The 20366-nt window shown below is 42.4% G+C and overlaps 1 protein-coding gene across 4 annotated transcripts in view; it reads left to right on the top strand.

Moving 5' to 3' along the window:
• Positions 1 to 529: 529 nt before the first annotated feature.
• UBAP2 (ubiquitin associated protein 2) overlaps positions 530 to 20366 on the top strand; it is a 238357-nt gene continuing 218520 nt past the window's right edge. For all 4 annotated transcript variants that reach the window (XM_076363072.1, XM_076363070.1, XM_076363069.1 and 1 more), the window contains exon 1: positions 530 to 582. The gene's annotated coding sequence lies outside the window, so the exon portion shown is untranslated. The remainder of the gene's footprint in view (positions 583 to 20366) is intronic.

Raw genomic sequence — 20366 nt, 5'->3', positions numbered from 1 at the left:
ACCCTGTAGAGGAGAAAATAAAAGCCACCTTTAGGTAAAGAGGTAAAATCTAAAAAAACCCAGAGCTCCTGGTTCAAACCGCTCCTTCGGCCAGGGAGACAGGAACCGAGCCATGATTCTGAACGTTCACCCCCTTCCCAAACCCATCCCGCCAGGGCCCAGGCTGCGCCCGCGGGCGCTGGGCCTCTGCTTCCCCGCGGCCTGACAGAGCGCTGAGGCGGGGCCGCCTGTCCCCGCAGAAGCCCTTCCCGGTCGGGCTCCGCCGGCGCTTCAACCCTCCGCGGAGCGACCCCAGGAGCGGCTGCAGTCTTCCCCCGGGGCCTCCGGCGGCGACAAGCCAGCGCTGACGCCCCCCGGGGGCGGGAAGACCCCGCAGCCCCTCACAGAGGCGCTCCCCGCACCGCCTCCCCTCAGCGCAGCCATGGGCGGGGCCAACCGTCCCCTTCCGCCGAGCGCGCGTTGTGGGGGGGGCGGGGGGGGGCGGAGCCCCGGGCACGTGAGGGGGAAGAGGCCGGCTTCCCCCGCCCTGCTCACGTGGTGCCGGGGTAGGCGGAAGGGTCGGTGGATGGGCGCGCGCTGGCGGTGTGTGTGAGGGGCGAGGCGCGCGGGAGAGGGGCGGTGGGCGAGCGCGCGGCGTCGCGTCACGTCACGGGGCGGGGGAGCCGCCTCGCGCGCGCGTGGAGGAGGAGGAAGAGGGAGGGAGGGAGGGAAGGAAGGAAGGAGCGAGCGAGCGAGCGAGCGAGGCGCGGGGCGGTCACGTGACGGTGGTGGGCGCCGCTGCTGCTGCTGCTTTGTGAGCACATTGGGCAGGTACCGCGCGGGGGGGGCCGGGGCCGCGCGCGCCCGCGGGGGGGGCGCGCGGGCGCGCGTCCCCCTCCCTCACCGCCCGCCCCGCGCGCGCGGCGGTGGGTGGTGGGCCCGCGCGCCCCCAGGGGAGAGGGGAGGGGGCCGGCGCCCCTCCCCCGCCCAACGGTCCGGGGGCGGCCGTTGCTCCCTCAGCGGCCTGAGGCCCTGGGACGGGCCCGTCGCCCCCCAGCGCCGGGGAGGCGGCGGAGGGCGACGGGCCCGTCCCGGGGCCGGTTCCCCGTCCCGGTGGCAGCTTTTGTCCGGCGGCGGGTGTTTGCCGGAGCCGCCCCTCCCCGCCGGCCCTGTCGCCCCTTCCCGGCCGCGGAGGGGTTGGGGAGGTGGCGGCGTGTGAGGGGAGGTGGCTCTGCCCTACTTTTCGGCGGCCGCCCGGGGGGAGCTTCGCCCTGCCCTAGATTGCCGCCCCCCCCCCCCCCCCCCCCCCCGCCCCTTCCTCAGGGGCGCGGGTAGGGGCCGCTGAGTAGGCCGCGGTTGCGGGTAGCTCCCGCCCTGCTCCAGCCCGGCCTCCTGTGAGGAGCGGGAGCCCACCTGACCCCCGGTGCGTGCCGGGAGAGGTGGGTTGGCTTTCCACCCTCTTCCGTTCTGAGGAGTGGGTCCTGCACCCGATCCCCTTGTTTCTCATCTCCTTACGGCTGGGGGTTTCTCTCCTGACGGGTTTGTGCTTCTCCTGGCTCTGTTGGCTGGGGAGTGTGAGGAAAGGGGGATGCAACTGGACACCTCAGAGGAGAAGTGGGGCTCGTGGAGGGGGGCATGCCGTTGGGCCCCTTCCTAATCTCGAGTCAGGCCAAAGGAGGGCTGGCAGCACAGGAAGGGAACAAGTGGGTGAATAACTATTGATTTGTGCCTGGTGTAGGGCTTTACTTCCATGTTGCCTTTCCCCATCTCCTTCCCGGATGCTCCCTTGCTGGTGGGGGGGGCGGGTAGGACAGCCGTGTCACGGTCACAGCTACAGGATTCACTGACAATAACATCTCGGCAGCAACAGTAGGTTACTTGAGGACATGGCGATGAATGAACCATTCTCTCTGTTAACCTTCTCTACCTAGTCCTTTCTCACGCCCGGTTATGTGTGCTTGCTGAGAATTAGAAGTCAGGGCAGGGCTTTGCTATCGGGCTGGCTTATGTTGCATTTAAAAACAAAAAAGAAAGCTCTTCTGTGTTTGCTCTTTTTGCTGAAGAAAATTACAGCAGGAAAGTGGACTGGTAGAAACCCTTCTCCAAGAAACTGGATGTAAAAAGGGACCCGGTGCACCTTTGAGCCTGATGGCAAGGATCTGAACTCTGATGTAAAATAGATTTAAAAATATGTGCTGAAATGTCTGCAGTGCTGTTGAATGCCACTTGCGAGCTGCTCAGGGTGAACCTGATTTGAAGCTTCCCTCTTATAGGGGACATCAGGAGCATGGATGCGCAGAGCCTTCTTGGTTGTGTTCAAAGGAACATGCAGTGTTGTGGAACAGAAACTTCGGGTTTGGTGTGGAGCTATGTAAAGGGAAGCTCACGAGGGCCAGCCCGCTTCGTCTCTAGCTATCAAGCAGCAATCGGTCCCTAGTCATCTCAGTTTGAGTAAATGCTGAATGCTTATAATACAGCAGCAGATCAAGACGATAGCTGTGGTGGCTGGTGAAATGGAGGGGCCGTCCTGGCATGAGAGCAGCTGTTTTTTTCAAGGAGAGAAATTGGAGCTGGATGTGTGCGAAGGGAAGGGAGGGGGAGGATGTGCCAGCCTGGAAGAGCAGCACTTGCCATTGAAACGGAGCCCTTCACAACAAACGGCAGCGGCTCAGCCTTCTGAGGCTTTGCTTTTTTAATATTTACCAGGCCCTTTTAGCAATTCCCTTGGTTATATCACGTTCTCTAGTGGAATCTGGGTTTGGATTCCTACCTGGCTGACTCAGTATTTATACCTGGGCCCAATTTCTCTGTGGTGGTTTGACCTAACTTGTTTAAAGAATTTATTTTTAACCTTACACCAGGTAACTTGAAAGCAAGCAAGGCTAAATCACTTTGCAGCTTTAATGATGTTTTGGGACTCCTGGAGGCTTACATGGAGAAACTGGATTAACTGGTGTAAACCAATTTTGATGCAGAGTCTGGAAAATGAGCCAGCTTTTGTGTTTATAACCTCAACAATCTTGGTAACTTAAAGGAGGGAGAGAGGAGTGGGAATTGGGCAAGGTCTATTCTGCTTTGTTCTTGTTGCAGTTTTATCAGTGTGTATTGGTTTAAAAAAGATTTTGTAGTAATAAAAACAACGGCATGGAAATTCAGAAATTTAGGCCATTTCACTTGTGGTGTTTTGGCCACTCCTCAGAAAAGCTCCTGGTGCCATGACTTGCAAAAGGATTTGATCATTCGAGGGGACTTTGGAGTTACAGACTCACTACTAACATCTGAGGAAGCTAAGGGAAAACCCAACAAAAAAAATCTTGTCTGTTACCAGAAGCTATTATTTTTTAATGTATTTTTTTTTTAGTTCTTCCAATTTTTAAGCTACCGTTTTAGAACTTTGAAGCAGATTTTTGATGTTTTATTTTTCTTCCACGGACTTTTATTTTATGTGGTGCTTTCCTCATACAATGCTATTTTTTGGTATGTTTTATATTTGTTGCTGGTGTCCCCCTAGTGATACTGATCATAGCAGAATAGTGTGCTGATTAATAGTGCTTGAGAAATGTACGTATCATAGACTGCTAATAATTAGTATTGATAGTATTACTATTAATAGTAATACTTACTTGCAATTTCAGTAATGTTTAGTACTTGGAATAGGTTCTTCATGAAATGATAGGAATACAACTTTCTATCTTTTATTAATCTTTTTGTTAATCTTTGTCTCTTATTTGGTTAAAGCACATGAGCAGGACTCTCAAGACCTGTGTTCTGTGCTTGGGTTTGCAACAGCCTTGGTAAAAGAGAAGCCAAGTGACTTGTCCCCTTTATAAGATGACAGATTAAAGAAACTCAGTGTTGTATTTGTGTACTTCAAAAGTATTGAATGGAAGGTGCTAAAGGAAATACAAGTAATATCCGCTTAAGTGTTATTCTGCTGGAGCTTTTTGTTGAACTTTGTTTTTTTCTGATGCAGTCTGCTCATTTGTAGCCCATTGCATCCTCTTTGCTTTTCAGAGGAGACCTAGTTTGGACTTGTGCTGTTTTTCATATAACTTCCCTAAACAGGTTATGTTCGTTAAAGTGAGAGCCGGGATGAAAGGCTGTGAAAGTAGCTCCTTTGCAATTACCTAAGGTTCGTATTTTACAAAAATCGTACAAAGGGTTTCTCCGTTTTGCTCTAACTTGAAAGTCCAAGCTCTTTAATTTTGGCCATCTAAACTGGCAGTTTGTTGGAACTCCCTGTCCACCTGGGGCTCCTGCAGTCCGTTTCACAGGTGTGGTAACCTTCAGCCCTTTTCCCCCCACTACTTCTCAATGCTGCAAAGAGTAAACGGTGACTAGACACAGATAGGTTAGAGGTGACACAGTCTGATGCCTAAGGTCTCATGGCTTGCTCAGCTTGTTTTTACTACAACATAACTATTTTACTGAGCACACATTGCAAGATAGGTTATGTGAACCACTTTGTGCAGTTCCCTTGGATGGAGTTGTTTCTACTCTCAGTTCTCTTTAAATTCTCTTTGTTTTGTCCAGCTGTCTGTGAAAGCTGCAATATACTGTGGCTTCTTCTGAAGGTAAACTTGTCAAGCTTTTTTTCCTCTCCCTCCCCAGCTTCTTAACTCAGTCTTCCAACAGATGAGCTTGGAGGAGTCCTTAACCTGGCTGAGTGTAGCATTTTGCATTAAAAACAATGAAATGTTTCCCATATTGAGAGTGCTTTGATCTTTCTCGAGACTTAAGGTTTGCCTGAAGTAGTACTCCTGTGGTGAACTTTATGGTTTTGGTTTTTTGCTTTATCATACAGGAAACACAGTTTATTCCAGATCTGCAAAAGATGCAGGTTCAACGGAATTTGTGTTACAGAATTTTTTAGTATTTGAATCCAAAGTTAAATGAAGAAAACACAAATACTTTCTTAACCTCCAGATTTGAATCATCAGGTTGCACTTTTTTTAACCTGGTTTAATGCTGGGGGGGGGGGGGAGGCGGAGTCTGTCTTAGTCTGTTCGGCAGCCCTGTGGTTGAAGGTGTAAAATTTGAATTCAGTAGCTATGATCATATTCCTAAATATTTTTAATGGTTAGCTATAGAGAGAGGAAGTCTTTTTGCAGTTTTACTGTGTGTGGCGTAGGTTTCATCTAGAACATTTCAGTTGTATTTCTTATGACTAAAATACTGTTCCTGGAAGTAGGATGATGCTTTAGAGACCATATTGAGATTGCTTTTGAGCAAAGAAAAGGAAATTTTTTTTTTCTACTGTATTTGTTTTGTTAAGTGTTTTGAGGATGGTGGATATAATCATATATAATGAAGCATATGGCTTCTGAAAGCTTTTTTGTTTCCTCTTTCTATTTGTTTTAAATGTTAACTGACTCATGGCTATTTTATGGTAAACACTTGACCGATATCTTGTATTATCACATTGTCCATGTTTCCCTGTATTTGAAGGCTATTGCTGATTTTTTTTTTTTTCTTTCTGTATTTACATTCTTCCGCGATTTTCAAACTTGCATGTTGTCTTAGATGCAGTTTCAGCAACATGAATCTGGAAGGAATCCTGGTGCCAAACCCTGCTCTGCTGTAGGGCTGTACATAATTTATTGTATTTGAGAAATTCCGGTCCATGCTTTTGACGGGTTGTACCCCAAAGGACAGATGTTTTCTGTTCCTGGGCTTTTATTTCAGCTTTCAGTCACACGTTCTTCAGATCACTGACTTGTGATCCATTTTGAGACTGACATAAGAGGGACGTAAGTTCCTGATGTTAACTTTGGGTGACTAAATGTGATAAGGGGGAGCAGTACTGCACTTCCCGGTCTTGTGCTTCACTTTCTTTTATTAGCCACTGAATGAATTTCTGAGTGTTTTGAACATGGGGTAAGTGCCAAGGGGTAGCTGTCTGAAATTCAGTTTAGAGAAAGATTGAAATAATGTTATCAGCTTGGTGAAGGCAAGTTAATGAGTATGCAAAAATGGGGTTTCTTTTCAGTGTTTGAGAAAACCTTGTGGCTTCTGATACGTGTCCTCAACCTGTTGGGTTTCTCTGCTGCTTCTTGATGTCCAGATAGCAGCCATACCCAGGAACTTTTCTTTGTGTCTTAGGAAAAGACACTTATTATCTTTCTTGAATAGTTCTCTGTTATGACTGCAAGTATAAAACTCCTTGCAACTTTATACCTGTACTCCAGTTTTCATTACTTACCATTTTATCTGTTGGTGTAATAGTGTATGTTGCTGGATTTAAAGTCCCAATGACTTTTGCCCTACCTGATTTAATTGAGGACAGACTTTCACTTGATTTTCTTTATGTGACTGTCTGAGCAGAAATGCTATATCTTAAGAGTTATCCCTAATGAAGCTTGTGGGGCATTTTTGATAGCAGCTTTTCTGTTACAGGACTTCCTTCCCTTTTTACTTCACTTAATCACAGTCTGGCTGAGGTTGGTGGGGACCTCTGGAGGTCATCTTATCCCCCCCTGCTCTAGCAGGGCCACCTACAGCAGGTTGCCCAGGACTGTGTCTGGACATGTTTTGAATAACTCCAAGGATGGAAACTCCACCACCTCACTGCGCAACCTGTGCCGGTGCTTGGTCACCCTCACAGTAAAAAAGCATTTCCAGATGTTCAGATGGAGCCTCCTGTGTTCCAGTTTGTGCCCATTGCCTCTGGTCCTGTCACTGGGCACTGCTGAAAAGAGCCTGGCTCTGTCTGTGCACTTCCCCTTCAGGTATTTTTATATATTGGTAAGACACCCCCCCCAAAACCTTTCTTCTCTAGGTTAAACTACTTGACATAGTCAAATCTGTAGTCCTTCAAGGCAAACTCAAGGCCATACGTTCTTACATGGCATTGAGAAAAGAGTTGGTGGATTAAAGATTGAATTTAGTAGGGGTAGTGGTAACAGTAATTCATGACGCTTGATAGGTGGAGAAGTGGGTAGTTTGGGATATGTGTTTAGAGAAAGTGCTGTGAAAATGCAGTAAGATCCATATTTCAAACTGTCGTGGTTTAACATCAGCTGGCAGCTGAGCGCCACACAGCTGCTCACTCACTCCCCCCACCCTGGTGGGATGGGGGAGAGAATCAGAACAGTAAAAGTGAGAAAACTCATGGGTTGAGATAAGAAGTTTAATAATTGAAATAAAATAATAATAGAAGAATATACAAAGCAAGTGATGCATGATGCAGTTGCTCACCACCCGCTGACTGATGCCCAGACAGTTCCCGAGCAGCGATCGCTGCCCCCTGGCCAACTCCCCCCAGCTTATTTACTGAGCATGATGCCACATGGTATGGAATATCCCTTTGGCCAGTTTGGGTCAGGTGTCTCTCCCTGTGCCCCCTCCCAGCCTCTTGTGCACCTCTTCACTGGTAGAGTATGAGTATGGGAAGGTGAAAAGTCCTTGACTTAGTATAAACACTGCTTAGCCACAACTAAAACATCAGTGTGTTATCACATTATTCTCATGCTAAATCCAAAACACAGCACTGTACCAGCTACTAGGAGGAAAACACTATTCCAGCCGAAACCAGGACACAAATCCAAATAATTTTTGTGCTTGCAAATAAGGAGTAATTGGGTGTCTCAGCTCTAACTGAAATGACTATAATTCAGCAGTTCTGTGAGGCAAGAAACAGGTCAAACATTTGATTGTCTGATAGTGATAAAATTGCCCAAGTCTTGTATATGTTCTTTCTAGGAATTGTGTGGATTGTAAATGATGGTTTAATGTACATACAGCGTTTAGGAGAGGTTAGGCTGAGTTCTTACTGTACTTATGCATACTGAGTCTTTCATTTTATGAAGCTGTGTGCATCAAAATTATTTTTAAAAGTACTTTTTAATGAGAGTAAAGCCAAAACTTTGCAAAATTACACAAGTCCTGGTAAATTAGAAGTGAACTGGATCAGCCTATTTTTCCTATTCTTGCAAATTCAGCCCTCTTCCCCCAAATCCCCAGGACCCCCACAACTCTAGACAAAGGTTAAAATAAAGTTAGATGGTTAAAATTACTTTGTAGTTAGGGATATTGAATCTGAGAAGTTCTGGAATGGCTCTTTTAGTACAGTCCTCTGAAATGAAACATCAGTGAGATTTAGTTTCTGCTAGGAAACCTACCTCAAATATTTATATGACTTCTCTCCCTTCCTAATTCTCTTGATTGCTAGGGAGTGCTTTTGAGTACTTCAGCCATGGGAGGGAGGGAAGCGAAAATGTGTAACTTTTGTATTTCTTCTCAATAAAAAAATCCATTAAAATAACTGACCAACAGAAGGCATCCTAAGTGTTTCACTACACTTAGTAGGTAAGTACAAAATTAGAAAATTACCTACCTATTATAAAATATGAAAAAACGTAGGGCAAGAAACCGCAGAACCATCCCTTTTCAGTTGATTTTAATATCTAAGCAAAAATTGAGCACAAAAACATACTGAGTGACGCATCTTACCTTGCAGGCCAGAACAAGCAGGTTTTGAACATTTGAGTCAGACTGTGGTAACTAAAACCTTTTCCACCTAGTAAAAAACAAGTAGCTGTTTGGGACTGGAGCTGAATGTAGGAGAGAACAAATGAGAAAGTTTAGCAACTGGAGTCAGCATTGTTTTCCTCACCAGGACTTTGTTAAGGAGTGGTGGGTGGCCAGGAACTGGTTTTATGGTTGTAGGTCCCCTTTATTGACAGACCCTGATTGAAAAGCTGGCATGCAACTCTTCCTCCCCTTCCAGTTGCTCCACGGTATTGGAGAAAAGTTAGGATCAGTTGCTAGCATGTTCTTTTGGTGGTACATTCTCTCCTTGACTCAACAGACAGGTCCTAATGCAGTATGTAGAGGGAGAGGGACAGAATGACTTGCCTGTGGAAGAGCAGGAGGAGGGTGTGGCTTGGGGGTAGTTATAAGACAGGTTTGTGGTGGGGGGAAAAAGGGAGGAAGAGTTTGGTATTGATGACTGATACATGATGGGTTGCTGCTTTGATTTGTTTGTTCAAATTATTCTGGGTCTGGCTTATAGCAGCAAGAATCAAATCATTAATGCTGGGGAACCTTAGGTGTGTCTTTACAAACAAGCAAACAAAATTCCTTCTTTGATGAACTGCACTGAAAGTGAGTAATGAAATAATGCCGGGAACGATGAGCCCTGGCGAAATACTTGGGGAGGAGGAAGAGACCTCTGCTCTTCGCATCCCTTTTGGCTATTAAATCTGCGTGGTGACTTATTTGACTGAGACTGTGTTTCGATGTTTTGAAATGGTGTTGCTGTGTTTGTACTGGCTGGGGCTTCAGTAATGCAAACTGGAAAGTTGCAAGATTGTTTTGCATCTTACTTCTCCTGGTATTCCTATAAATGTGTTTTTGTTCTGCATTTATAGTTATGTATAGTGCAGCATTGACGAGTTGCTTTTTTTCCCAGAAGTTTATATATGAACAGACATGCTGTGAAATACCGTGAAAGTTTTTTTTAAGATAATCTTTTTGTTCTTTTTTTAAGGGAGAAATGTTGAAGGGGATAAGCTATCTCTTCTGGCACTCTAATGGTGGGGACAGTTAGCTCTGTTTAGAGATTCACTTAGTCCTTCTGTTGAATAAAATGAGATGGTTACCACCTCTTACGTTTCCTGAAAAATCTCAACTTCAGAGTTCTTAATTTCTCTGCCATGTGAAGTGACCTGACGTAAGCGTAGCTTGAACACTGCTGAACTTTGCTAAAATGTATACCTAAACTCTACTTACTTTATTGTAATAAAGCCTAAAAGCATTCAGCTGAAGACAACACATAAGAGTCTGAAAATAGAGCTTTACACTAGGTTGGTTTATCCAAATGTATGTTTGGGTATTATGACTATCATATTTTATACTAGTATGATATTTATGGGTAGAGAGGTATGGAGCTCTGCTTTCCTGAAATCTTAAAGACCAGCTTGGAAGAAGTGGTACGCTTAGCTCTTCCAGGACTTGTTGTGAATTGACCTTCCAAGCAGTTCAGCTTCTGGGATGTATCAAAGCTTGTTGAAATACTGACCTACAGCATTTAGCCTCCACCCCTCTTTTTCAGAAGTTGTATGCATTTTTAAAGTGACCCAAATTTCTAATTAAAAGGAAAAAAAGAAAGAAAAAGTGGAAAGATGCCCTCAGTTTACTTTTCCAAAAACTGTATAAAATTAAGATTTTAGTAAGCTTCAGACCAGTTAAAAAGGGAAAAAAAAAAAAAAGCTCTCCAAAAGCTATTCTTAAAGAAGATGCTTTGAATGTTTTCCAGTTGTGTTTAAACCCAAAACATCACAGCTCCAAGAGTCTCAAGGTTAACCAAAACATTGTCATATGTTTCTGGAACTTAGGCTTTCAAGTCCTTTACAGCAATTGGATGTCTAACTAAAGCTCTGGAAGAGTTCAGCCAAAGAAATACTTGTTTACAGTGTAAGAATTTTAGATTGGCATCCGTGTACTTCTAACTCTTAAACAACAACGTGCATTTCGGTCATGTTAAAATCTCTACTGACAAATGAGTTCCAGATAAACATTTATTTACTTTTAGTTGCCTCTGAAGTAAAATTACAGCCTTTTGTGGATTCACATTAGTGTATAAGGTTGATTTTTTTTTTTTTGACTCACCAGGTTTAATCCTTGTTTTTTTCTCACTTAATGTCATTGTGTTCCTTGGGCTCTTTGTTTTATTCCTTTTTTAATTTGAGAAGAATTGTGATAATTCAGTTGAACAAAGGTTTTTGTTCTCAGATGTGCTTGCATATTAGAATATACATTAAAGTCTAACTGATCCTCTCTGATATGGAAGGCCTTACTCTTGGTGCTTTGTGTTCTGGGAATTTTCTGGGTTTTATTCATTGTGTATATAACATTTGAGAACTTAGAATGGTTTTAAGGGAAGTTATGTCTCTGTCTTTGGGAATGAGATAATCTATTTAAACATGCTTTTTCCTTCCCTTTCTTCTTCCTCTGGCAAAAAATTCTGAAAAGAGCACAAAATGTTTTTCTTGGATGTATTCTTAACTCTTCAAATGGACTTTAATGAATAAGTGGAAGTAAAAATTCTACTCCTTAAAGTTGCTGTTCTCAGCAGTTGCATATATACTCAGTGATGTTTCAATGCGGTGTATTGAGAGCTGTTTCATCCCATCCTATCAGTCTCTTGCATTTGATCCTGCAAAGAAATTCCTGTGATGTAGTTGTGATCTCACAGTAACTTCCATGATAACAAATCTCAAAAACTCAGACTTCATGGGAAGGTTCTTTTGGGATATCAAAACTAAGGTCATGCTAACACCTTCTGCCTTAGAGTTCTAGAGCACATCATCAGGGTTGGTAAGTATAATGTTTAAAATTTTAGACATGGGAAAATGGAGGGACCAAAAGGGCAATATCTACTTATATGAGGCTTGTATGCTTTAAAAAAAACACCCCAACCCCCTTCAGAACTGCAAGTTTCAGTGTCCTGAAGGAGAGACAGTGAGCAGCCTTTTAGCAGTTTACTTTTTGCTGATTACAGCTTTGGGTGAATGCTGCCCTCTTAACTGTGTATGTGTCTTGAACTTTTTGCTCTTATCAGAGGAGGCATGTAGAATGACAAGTTGCATTTTTCCTTTTAGGATTTTTATTTTCACCTTATTCTAGTGAATCAGGTTCTTCTTACTAGTTTTCCAAAGGCCATGTTTTGGGCAGTGTACTCATTGAACTTGAAAAACAGTCTTTGTGTGTTTAAATTGAGAACACATTTAAAACATCATACTGTTCTGCATTTTAAACTTGTCTACCTTAAACCAACCTCTCGTTGGATTCTCAATTTATTTACAGTGTCATCTTGGCTTTTACAGCAAGAGTGCTTAACAATCCCCTGTTGTGCTAGAATTTTTACGTAACATTCTGTAAATGACTGATAATTATTATTGTGATTAAAAAGCTGTTAATTAAGTTTGTAATGCAATTTTTAAAACTTGTAATATTTTATCTTGGTTATCCCTTGCTCATCCTTTGCTTGACTTCTGTGTAGATACAGCTTTTTGGTTTGCTTGGAGATAATTGATGTTTACACACATCTTCTGCTGAAGTGGTTTTAAAGATTGTCATCACTGAACAAATGGTTTGGCAAAGTTTTTGTAGGTACAGTATGATCTCTAAAGCTGATACCTGTAATATTTTAATGCTGTTGCTAGAGTTGAACACCACAGTTAGCAAAATGTGTATTCCAGACGCAATCTCTGAATTCACATGTGTACTGAGAGTGGCGTGCTGCAATTAATATAAATAAGCTAACTGTTTCAGAAACTTAAGATGTGAAGAGTGCAAGTCCCTTTTCCTTCAGAAGTGAGTAACTTCATCTTGCAGCAGAGTGCTTGGTCTTTTAGACTGATGGTAAAATAGACAGGTGACTAGTATCTTCTTAAGATGTTTCGGAAAACAGGTTTTCTACTTAGGCATTTTAATATTGCCTCGCACAGTATATAAACCCGGCATACCTCTGTGGAATCAGGGGCTGTTAGGTTAGTACAGTGTAGTAATGAATAACCCATCAAAATACAAAAATATGTTTAAAGGGAACGTAAGCTTTAAGAAAATAAGTGAATAAATTTCTGTGAAGAGGAATTTCGTAATGGTCTATCAATAGGAAGGAAGTTTTGAAGAAAAACTTTATATGCTCATTCAGATTTTGCTAACTTTAAAAAAAAAAATGATTCTTTGCACTTTTCTTCAATTTTATTATAAGCTAGTCTGGCTTGGAAAGAAGTGGTGGAGGAGAGTGTGAACCTCCTACCGGAGACAGAAAAAGCGTGGCAGCCAAACAACATTTAAGTCAGTCCAGACTTGCAGAAAAAGGTAAAGATCGGGGGCTGGAACAGTGACTGTGGATCTTAGAAGAAGCCTGTGGGTGGTTCCCTCCCACTTACGTTGGAGAGAAAATAAATACTGAATTAAGTTCAATAAAACTTTGGGCAATTTGACTTCATATGTGAGCAGCTTGTCTCTTTGGTGTCTTTAAAAAGGTTAAGAAACTAACTAAGAAGTGGGAGATGAATTTCATTCTGCTTTTTTAATATTAAACACACAAGAACAGTCTGGATTACTTTATTCCTGCTTTTAGATTTGAATTCTGTGTGGAGGGCTCTTTATTTACCTGCTCCTTTCTAGCGTGTTGTACATTTGAAGTTGTAAAGATTGTTAATCCTTCATCTCTTTGGATAGTTTGGTATCGTTTTGGTACAGGTCAGATAGACCTGACCTCACGTAAACCTCTAGAATGACGGAACAAGAGCAAGTGAATTTACATGTGACACCAAGTTGAGAAGTTGTGATTGTGAGGAAAACAATGCTCCAAATCAAGTGGGAAAGCTTGGGGTAAAACCAAGTTTTCTAACTGAAGCAGGTCAAGATGAGGATTAGTAAGTATTAAAGGAAACTGATAAACCCCACCTTATTTAAAGCTAGACAAAATCCTCACAACAGCCGTGCCCATAGAAGGAGCAATCCAGAGTTGGCAAAGCAATAAAAATGATCCCTTATGGCTTTCAGTTCTCGGTGCTGTTTCCATGGCTGCTTTTTCTCTGAGCACCTGACAATAAGTTTGAAAAAGGACTCAGCTTCTTGCGGTGTTTCACTTTGGAAAGCTAAACTGACCCAAATGGCCATAAGTTTTCATCAAGATTTTATGCACAGTAAAAGCATAAGACTGTGAAGGAAGGAAACCTTTAATACTGCCTTAGAAACTATTGTTTCTTTACCTCCTTCTGGAACTTTATATTGAGTCATATATGTCACTGCGAAAAAACTAGGTTTTTATTTTGGTGGATTCTCCTCTTGCCTAAGATGAACCTTGAGAAATATCATCTGGGGGAAAATTATAGAAAGATGTTCTTGAATATCTTGCTTTTTTATTTATTTAATTTATTTATTTTATTTAAAGGAGTTTTTTTCATTAAGACTCCTGGTTTCCTTTGGTTTTCTGAAGATGTGAGTGTATCACAAGCAGTGATCTGTACTGGTGGTCTTCCCTCAGTATCTAGTTCAAGGACTAGGCTCTGTACAGGTGCAGGAATGATACCTGAGCTCTTTGATGTTGCTACCAAAACTCTGAAGCTAGAATGAAAAATCTGATATCATGAGGTTTTTAGCGCATTTTATAGATACAGCCGTACTGATTACTTAGTGCTTTTATATCACTTGTGGCTTGTTGTAATGTGATCTGATGGGTGTCGCAAGTCTGAATTAATCCTTCCTTCCAAAATTTTTTTTTATGGTGGCACTTTATACTTTGTTCCTCGTTGTCAATTCTAGTGTGAATTAACTAGGTGCCCTTTTTTTTTGATGCAGTTGAGTGTGTTTCCTCCAGTGTGAGAACGTAACAAATGTCTCCGCTCTTGCTCGGCTATTTTTAGTCCTGTTGCTTGTATCTGTTTCTATTCAAAGAATTCCTTTGGAAGCCATTCCAGGAGAGCGTGGTTTGGCGACACGGGAGGGAGCCGGAGGGGGCAGGGAGAGTACAAGCGCGGAGCGTGTTTGTGACCTGGCAGCGAGATGTCCGATGTCGAGTGCTGCTTCCTGTGTGCCACCTTGTTTACAAGAACCCTGCTCAAAGCGAATTCCCCCTTCTGGGTATTGTCCTGGCTGCGTGGCTCCCAGCTTGTGTTAGCCATTTCTTTCTGTCATTTGGAGTACCTGGATTTCGACTTGAATCTTCTTACTGGGTTTGTTTTTCTGTGTAAACAGCAATTAATCTTAGGGATTGATTAGATATGGGGCATTACATCAGAACGAATAGCTGAAATATGCATTTCTACAGTTTAAGAGCCAAAGCTGACAGTTTCCAGTACTTGTCTTTTTCCCTGCTCCTGTTACAGTTCAGCATTTTTTTGTTCTGGTACTGGTTTAATCTGGATTAGCTTTCCTAATAAGTTTTTTAGAAGTTTTTTTTGTTATTTAACAGCTTTTTTTTTTTCACTTTTTTTGCAGTTGCATGAATTACTCATCTTGTGGGTACAGCTAGCTGTTGATTGTAATGGTAATGATTGATCGGAGGCTGACCCACTGAAAGTTGTTTGGGTTTTTTTTTTAACTGTTGTGTCTTAAGGTTGGTACTATTGACGAACCACATGCCTGAAGTGTCCTTGATGTATGCTTGTAGCTCATGTTGTATGTACTGACATAGCCCAAGCTTAAAACTGTTTCGAAAGTGTCCTGCTGACATTTTCACTAGAGGTGTGGGGAATAGTGATTTTGAGACAAGTCGGTCACAGTTAATACAGGGAGGTCTTAAGTCCTGTGCAGCTTTAATGGTGTACTTCAGTCTTATCTGAGATGCTTTGGCTACTTAAATATTTTTTTTTTCCTTGTAGTATTGATAGCTTAACCAGAGCGTGACCTGAGATTATATGTCCTTCCATGTATTCTTTGAAGAGAACATCTATAACTTGTTTAGTTCGTACTTCGCAGCTGTTTCCTCACCTACATGTGTGTGTGTGCCCTGAGCTCACCCGGGCTTCTAGCCGACCCCCAAGTTCATCTTGGATAGACTGGAAAGCTGTGCAAATTATTACAGTCTGCAGAGGCTTTGCCTTGTGATTTTTTTTTTTTTTTTTTTTTTTTTTTTTTTGGTGAAGGGAGACATCTGAAGAACTTCCAAGTCACCCAGCCCTGTCTTCCTGGACGAGTCTGTCTGGATTTCCTCCTTTCTCCCTCGGAGGGACTGCTGTGAGTTTTAATGAGGTGGCAGAGGGAGCAAGCCTTCTCAAGGTGCAGCTTTTGATAGGGAAAGGGTGGACGTGTAAGTGTATTATTCCTCTGAAAGTGAAATTCAAAGATGACTGGCAAAAGCATCGAATATCTAGTTGTGTTTACAAAATCATTAAAGATTGCTTTTGGTGGCTAAATTGCTTTAGGGTAGTTTGAGTCCCTAGTTTAATGCCTAAAACTGAATGTAGACAGATACTTCTGTGGCTGGAGGAAAGGGCTGTATTCTAGATTACCATAAGCTGTGTTAGTCAGGGTGTCCTAATGCTGGTTGATTATGGCCTCCTCTTGTTTGGATAGAAGCAACTCCAAATTTTTGTAAGTGTATTCTTCACTGCAAGTTACTGAATGCTAACAGGTATCCAAGAGGCTGGGTGTTAAGGAGTGTTCCTCAGTAAAGGTGATACAAGTCTCTCTTTTTCCACTGGTGATCAAAAGAATGTATACGCCATAAGAGTGATATATTCAAGGTCACTCTGCTGGCAGAGTCCCTTCCTGGGAGTTTTTTATTTTTTAAAATGCCTACAAGGCATTTTTAATGTTGTTTTTTTTGTTGTTGTTTCATGCAGAGGGCCTGACCATGATCAAGTCTTGCTATACTGGATCCCAGGAAAACAAAATGTGAAACCTTGCATTTTACCTATCTTATAATGGTGCATGGCTGCTGAAATGCAAGTTCCCCCTTTCCTTGTGAACTTGATCCCTATCTCTTGTGTCAGATTCAGTAGTTGTATAGCCACATAGTTTTCCACTGGATAAGCTTATTCAACTGACTCACTGTTTTCTTTTAGAGGGTTTGCTTTGCTCTTGGGTCAGTTCACTGAACCGACTCTCTCTGCAGCTGCACGATTGTTAGTCTGAGTGAAGGGAAGTAGCAATATTATGTGGTTAAGGAGTAGGGGAGCAGGAATGCTATTTCTGGTGACAGCTAGCAGTTGTGTGATATTAGATGTGAGCTGAAACTTGATTTTAATGGAATAAACTGTTTGGGTTCTACCTGCAGTATGGATTGAACTTTGAATGAATATACAACCAGGTCCCAAACAGGAACTAAAACTCTAGCCACGTTTTTTTTTTGTCCCAAACCCTGCTCAGCTGTCCTCCACTTTTGTGTGACTTCAGGAAGGCTGTGTTAGTTCTGGCTGCAGAGGGTAATGATTTTCAGCCCTGAAAAACCTGCTAGTTCAGTTATTTCCTCAGCTGCAATAAACCTTTCCTTTTGTGAAGTACTAGTTAATGTTTTTTATAAGCCTCCTAGTTAATGCAGTGTATAATTCAATCTGAATATTTGTTGCAGGAGGTGACTAGGCTGTAGTTCTGCTAGCTGCTGCTTTGTTGGAAGTTGTAGACATTGTAGTACCTGTTCACTGGACGCTACTCAGGAAACCTTAGGAGGGAAAACACCGAGGGCTTTACCTTTCCTGTTTTCCTTCGTTGATTGTTCCATTTTTTTGGGGGGACAAACCCAGAGAAACAGGTATGAAGAGGAAATTTGCAATACTGATGGTTCTTCACCACTGAATGTAGCAGTGATGGAATAAACAGCGAGTATACTGTGTATTGACTTGGCTAGTATTGTCTTTTATCTCCATAGGCTAGAAAATAGGAGAGCAGAGGAGTTGGAAATGGAGGTGTTCCTTTCCTACTGTAGCAAGAGGAAGTAGTGTGTGCATGGCTGTGCAAGCACCAGGAACCACCTCTGAGCCACTGTGGTCTCTGTATGCTTCCTGACCTGAGATACTGAGTCAGTTGGCAGTTCAGGACAGCATATGGTGTGGTCAGTGATGGGAATGCATTATCTCTTTTACTTTGGTAGCTTTTAGGGAGGGTTCACATCAGAAAAGCCTTTTCTGTGACAGAGGACAAGAAATTGGGTCCTTCCATGAAGGATGACAGGAACATGTATTTAACTTTTCCTTCAGGTCTTAGAATATCACGACAGGCCAGAGCTTTTCTTAAAATATTCCTCAGCAGAGAAACATACTTCAAAAGTGAACTTGCTGTTGTCCCTTCCTCACGGGATCCCCATGATTGCTGCTTCTCAAAGAGAATTCCTATTTTCTATGTATTATATTTCTATGTGGACCAGTGCAGTGTGGGTTTTTTGTTTTGTTTTGGTTTTTCATTTTTTTTTTTGGTCTAGTTCATGGCATCAACTGGTCCGGTCTGCATTATGGTCTAGTAAGATCCTCTAGTTCTGAGACTGGTGCTTAGATAGAACATAACATGCAGTTAGTCTTAACTGTTACTTAAAGCTTCATTACAGTTAATGGTAAGTGCTGGTGACTAGTGCATCTTGCAGGTCTTTGCAAACATGGGCCTTATAATTAGTTAGGACAGGGAGCAGGACTTCATTCTTTTTGCATGTGGAAGTCCAACTGGTTGCTATCTAAAATGTCATTCGTGCAGAAAGGCAGCAAAAGATGAGAACGACAACTTTGTAAATACTGATGTCTGAAACATAAGGTCAAGTCCTCTAAATCTTTTAGGACGTTCACTACCTTTTGATTGTCCAGAATCACTCAGGAGTGTTGTCTTCCAACAACAGCAGAGCTGGGTGGGTTTTGCTAGCCAGGTTTTTAGCGGTCTGAAGATTGCCTTGGTTGTGTGAAAGATAAAGCCCTAGCTGGAAGTCAGTTAGGCTTCTCTGGTTTTAGTGCAATTGTCTTACTCTTTTTTTTTTTTAAATACCAGTGAAAGTTGAATTTGGGGAAGTTTAGATTACTCCTTCAGAAATTTCGTATGAATAAGGGCATTTGTTGCCTCTGAAGTTTGAATATTTATAAAGAAATGATGAGGGCAAGTCTGCTGGATGTTTATTGGGTGTAGTTCACAGATTTTGATTAAAGCTAGGATAGTCACCACTATATACTAAAATGTAAAACACGTCTGTTAGGCAGAGACACTGGGATAATAGCAAAGATAGATATTGTAAGATGAGAAGATTTTTTTAAAATAATGTTAATGATACGACTTCACTTTCATGATTGAAACCTGCTCTGCTAGTGGAAAACATGCACTGTTCAGTCCCCCTTCCACATCATGCTTTTGAGAGGGGCTCTGGATGTGTGATCAGCCTTTGCCTAACTCCAGTCTTTTGAAGATGAGCACTTCTTTCTCTTCCAAAACAATGCTGTCTTTTCTTTTATTTGTAAGACCTATTTGTATATTTCTTTGTCTGCCTTTGTGTAACATTTCCTTAGGAATACCAGTCCTTGAAATGAACTTTTTTTTTTAGTGGTGATGGGAAATTACTGATTTCTGTAGATCTTGGTGTGTTCTTAGCTAACTATAGATTGACTTGGCAGAATAATAATTTCAACTAACAATTCAGTGGGTTTTAAGAAAGGTGGGTGAGAGTATTCACTTGTTTATTCAGAACGCTTTGCTAACACAACTAGAAGTGTATATGTTGGTTTATATTGTTTGTGCTGGCACTCTGGCCATTCCCAGCAATCCTCTTTTCTTGGTAAAACATGGGAGCATACAGATAGTACAATTTCTCTCTCCTGTGATGTTCTGCCAGTGATGCAGGTCTACTCTTGGCCGTCGATATTCTTCCTATTTACCGTAGAAGACCATAAGATGAGACATGAATCCTCCCAGGATCCATAAGCTCAGGTTCAGTATTGTTGGCTTGGGGCAGTACAGACACTGAGTAATCAGAACTGCTCCTGAGGAACATCTGGCTCTTGCAAACTCTTTTCCCCTTTCAAGCAGTAATAAAGGTGGTGAGATTCTTTAGACAACAACACTTGAGGGAAATGCATTGCATCGATGCTTTGCAGACATAATTTTTTCCTCTGCTCTTTTTCCTCATGCTCATGTCACGCTACTGCCATAGTAGTAAAATCTAGACTCATTGTACATGTACAGTAGTCATGCCATCATGAGGCAGTGGCCTGCAGCCTTTTCCCTGCCCTGTCACTGTGAGAAATCCTTGACTGAGTAGCTTTGTGATTAGAGTATAAAAAAGCAATCACATCTTCAAGGTGCTTGCAGAGATTTCTGCAGTCGTCTTTATCACAGCTCCTTGTCCAGAGAGTCAAGAAAATAACTTTCTTGAGACTGCCTCAGGAGAAGAATTGAAACTGCAAATGTTTTGTTCAGCTGATGGAAGTGAATATTTAACTTCAGAAGGATTCTTGAAAGTCAGGTGGCATTGCAGTGCGTGGTCTGTCCCTGGAAGTTCAGCAAGTTACTGTCTTGCGGGGCTTGCCTCCCTGTCAAGTCAATTTGTATTCTGTGTATCTCTAGCTTTTCTGACTTCTTTGAGTCTAAAAGGACTAGATTTCTTGCCGAAGGAAAGTTGAACAAAAGATCAAAGAAAGCATTATGATAGCTTTAAAAATCTGCTTTTTGTGTTGATATGCATTCAATTACTCTTTGATTCTTTGCCTTCCTCTTTTCCTTCTAAAATCCAGAGCAAAAACCCAACTAAATGTGTTGAATAAGACTTATGGTATGGAGACTTTGGGAGGGGTGGGATTTGGTCTCTTTAGGAAAGTTGGGTGTTGAGATACCAATACTTAGGTGCTGCTTTTGGAAACTAGAATAATTGTTGCCATTCCATCACCAGTCTGGTGACAACTTATTATACAGTACTATGTCTGCTGTTGTAGTGTGGGTCCTTGGGCTAAACTTGCTGTACA

The sequence above is a fragment of the Aptenodytes patagonicus genome, chromosome Z (genome assembly GCF_965638725.1).
Source record: "Aptenodytes patagonicus chromosome Z, bAptPat1.pri.cur, whole genome shotgun sequence".
Taxonomy (NCBI): domain Eukaryota; kingdom Metazoa; phylum Chordata; class Aves; order Sphenisciformes; family Spheniscidae; genus Aptenodytes; species Aptenodytes patagonicus.
This window is presented reverse-complemented; position numbering and strand designations above follow the sequence as displayed.